A 4536-nucleotide genomic window follows, 5' to 3' on the forward strand; every position below is an offset into this window, starting at 1 on the left:
ATTAATAACTTTTTAAATATAAACATGAGCAGATGCTACCAGTGATTAACCCCTTCGTGACGGGAGACGTACACTGTACGTCCAGCCACAAAGGGACCAAATGACTTGTATAATCCTCATACAATGGATGAACAAGGCTAGTTTGTTCAGTCTAAATTGTATTGTGACTGAGCAGCGCTCATTGAAAGACTTTATGCAGGTAAGCAAGTACCAGACATTATGACATGTAACATAGAAATTAGACAGTAACGATATTACACTTACCTGATGGAGTATTCTTACTTATTGCACCAACTAGCTACGGTGAATATCCCATGATAAATGGTTTACTTATGTTTCAGAAGTAAAACTTCACTTTAGCTCCTGTCTTAACTTCTGCCTTAGACCAAAGCAAAATGGTCCAAGTGGTGCAAGTTCCAAGTTATCCATCACAAACTGATGACAGCAAGCCAGCCCTTCTGTAAATAAAGTCACGAGAGCTACAGGTGCCCTCTAGAGGCTTTAGAAAATAGTTATGTATGCTCAAACATCACATAAGTATGTATTTATTTTAATGCGGTTTTCTTGATATTATACTGCTACAGGGTTGATTTACTAGAGGCAAATAGGCTGTTTACTTTGCAAGGGAATTTCCTCTTAGTGAATTAAAGGGTTATTAAACCCTCCAGGTTTTTTTGCATATATCTACTGCTAGCAAGCAGTAGATATATATGCAAAGTGTAAAAAAAAAAAACAACGCTTTAAAAGAGGTTAATACTTACCTGTGTCTTTCCCGCGCGCTCCCGTCTTAAAATGTGAAAATTCTCGGGCGGCCGCAAAGCATCTTGGGGCGGGTGCATGCGCAGTTCACATTTTTGGCCGGGAGACGAGGAGAGACACAAGGTAAGTATATGGATGCGTGCACCCACACAGACACCGTTGGACAGGAAGTGTCAGCAAGGACAGAGGAGTCAGTGCTGGATCGGAGACCCGCAGCAGTGCTGGAGGGACAAATGAAAACCACAAGAAAGCAGAAGATCGGATTAAGAAACATAATTTAAGGTAAGTGCTTTCATTAACATTGGGGGAGGGAAAAATATTTTTGACTTTAAAGTCACTTTAAGTGAAGGTCTGTGACTTCCATCATCCAATCATGTACAAGCAAAGCTATTTTTTTTTTTTACATTTTCCTTATACATGATTGGGTATTTTTTGCAAAGTGAATTTTCCCCACATTGACACTGGAAAGTTGCAAAGTGAACAGCCTGTTAACCTTTAGTAAAACAACGCCTATATGTCAGCATGCATAGACAGCTCCTGATTAAATCATTCAGTCTACCTCTTGGCCTTCTCACCATGGTCACTTCTTTCACATAGCCCCAATATGGGAGTAGTTTCACTCATCATTTTAAACCTATTATGAGTCCCCTTGTGCTGATGTGGCTGGAGTCAGTAATCAGTTCAGCCCAATAGTAAATAAAAAGAAAAAGTCTATTGGTACCGAAGCACTTGGTGTGCTTCGGTACAGATATATAACATCTAAAGGCTGACATAGGGACAGAGGACCCCTAATTCCAAGTAGCAGACTTGATTCAGGTTCTCATTTTAAAAAATTTTAATTTCTGCACAATGGTCTTCAAGTGCAAAAATATCTTAAACAGGTAATGTTATCCACAATAACAGGTGAAGGAGAATGGGCTTTTTTTTTACTGTGTATGACAGATATTTATTTCAGACACTTTGCTATTACGCGTGCTATTCTCTTTCATGTGTAAATAAGTATAACAAAATACATAAACACAAAAGCAACATGCTGTCACAAAATAGAATTTATTTACATATAACATAATAAAATATTTTTATTATATAATTCAATAAAATAAACATATATGTTTCATGAAGGAATCAAATCACCATTCAAAGGCACAAAACTATAATTGTATGGGCATGATGCAGACATTGGCACCTTTAGGTAATGATTACTGGTCTATCTCTGAGAAAGTGAAGCCAGGGATCTAGATACAACTAACTGAAGTTGGCACACTTCTTCTAAAAGAAGTGTTTATTGGTACATGTGCAGGGCTTGAAAAATCCACTCGTCCGCGACGAGAGGACGGCAGAGCCCGACGTGCAGCTCCCCGGCCGGCCGTTGTAATTACACGGCCGGCCTGGAGCTTTACATTCAAGCGATCGAGCATCTCGAGACGCCCGATTGCTTGTATTAGCAGCAGCTGTCACTGCCGTTGCCGGTCCGGAGATCCGCTGTGCCCGGTGCGGCCGGGACTGGCACGGCTCTGTACAGTTCAGTACACAACTCCCTTTGATCTACTCTCCAGTCCCCGAATGCAGGAAGTGATGTATATTACATCACTTCCTGCATTCAGTGTCACTTTCCAGCTACAGAAGCTGATGAAACAGATCTCTGCTTCATCAGCTTCTCTGGGGGGTCCCTAGGTGACATTAGGGGTCTTAGCAAAAATGTCAAAAGTGTGTCAGTCATTTACGAACAGAAACTAAAAACAAGCTCAGTCATGGAGGGGTTAAATAATCCTCATACAATGGATGAACAAGGCTAGTTTGTTCAGTCTAAATTGTATTGTGACTGAGCAGCGCTCATTGAAAGACTTTATGCAGGTAAGCAAGTACCAGACATTATGACATGTAACATAGAAATTAGACAGTAACGATATTACACTTACCTGATGGAGTATTCTTACTTATTGCACCAACTAGCTACGGTGAATATCCCATGATAAATGGTTTACTTATGTTTCAGAAGTAAAACTTCACTTTAGCTCCTGTCTTAACTTCTGCCTTAGACCAAAGCAAAATGGTCCAAGTGGTGCAAGTTCCAAGTTATCCATCACAAACTGATGACAGCAAGCCAGCCCTTCTGTAAATAAAGTCACGAGAGCTACAGGTGCCCTCTAGAGGCTTTAGAAAATAGTTATGTATGCTCAAACATCACATAAGTATGTATTTATTTTAATGCGGTTTTCTTGATATTATACTGCTACAGGGTTGATTTACTAGAGGCAAATAGGCTGTTTACTTTGCAAGGGAATTTCCTCTTAGTGAATTAAAGGGTTATTAAACCCTCCAGGTTTTTTTGCATATATCTACTGCTAGCAAGCAGTAGATATATATGCAAAGTGTAAAAAAAAAAAACAACGCTTTAAAAGAGGTTAATACTTACCTGTGTCTTTCCCGCGCGCTCCCGTCTTAAAATGTGAAAATTCTCGGGCGGCCGCAAAGCATCTTGGGGCGGGTGCATGCGCAGTTCACATTTTTGGCCGGGAGACGAGGAGAGACACAAGGTAAGTATATGGATGCGTGCACCCACACAGACACCGTTGGACAGGAAGTGTCAGCAAGGACAGAGGAGTCAGTGCTGGATCGGAGACCCGCAGCAGTGCTGGAGGGACAAATGAAAACCACAAGAAAGCAGAAGATCGGATTAAGAAACATAATTTAAGGTAAGTGCTTTCATTAACATTGGGGGAGGGAAAAATATTTTTGACTTTAAAGTCACTTTAAGTGAAGGTCTGTGACTTCCATCATCCAATCATGTACAAGCAAAGCTATTTTTTTTTTTTACATTTTCCTTATACATGATTGGGTATTTTTTGCAAAGTGAATTTTCCCCACATTGACACTGGAAAGTTGCAAAGTGAACAGCCTGTTAACCTTTAGTAAAACAACGCCTATATGTCAGCATGCATAGACAGCTCCTGATTAAATCATTCAGTCTACCTCTTGGCCTTCTCACCATGGTCACTTCTTTCACATAGCCCCAATATGGGAGTAGTTTCACTCATCATTTTAAACCTATTATGAGTCCCCTTGTGCTGATGTGGCTGGAGTCAGTAATCAGTTCAGCCCAATAGTAAATAAAAAGAAAAAGTCTATTGGTACCGAAGCACTTGGTGTGCTTCGGTACAGATATATAACATCTAAAGGCTGACATAGGGACAGAGGACCCCTAATTCCAAGTAGCAGACTTGATTCAGGTTCTCATTTTAAAAAATTTTAATTTCTGCACAATGGTCTTCAAGTGCAAAAATATCTTAAACAGGTAATGTTATCCACAATAACAGGTGAAGGAGAATGGGCTTTTTTTTTACTGTGTATGACAGATATTTATTTCAGACACTTTGCTATTACGCGTGCTATTCTCTTTCATGTGTAAATAAGTATAACAAAATACATAAACACAAAAGCAACATGCTGTCACAAAATAGAATTTATTTACATATAACATAATAAAATATTTTTATTATATAATTCAATAAAATAAACATATATGTTTCATGAAGGAATCAAATCACCATTCAAAGGCACAAAACTATAATTGTATGGGCATGATGCAGACATTGGCACCTTTAGGTAATGATTACTGGTCTATCTCTGAGAAAGTGAAGCCAGGGATCTAGATACAACTAACTGAAGTTGGCACACTTCTTCTAAAAGAAGTGTTTATTGGTACATGTGCAGGGCTTGAAAAATCCACTCGTCCGCGACGAGAGGACGGCAGAGCCCGACGTGCAGCTCCCCGGC

The sequence above is a fragment of the Nanorana parkeri genome, unplaced genomic scaffold (genome assembly GCF_000935625.1).
Source record: "Nanorana parkeri isolate BGI_ZX_2015 unplaced genomic scaffold, ASM93562v1 scaffold3, whole genome shotgun sequence".
Lineage (NCBI taxonomy): Eukaryota > Metazoa > Chordata > Amphibia > Anura > Dicroglossidae > Nanorana > Nanorana parkeri.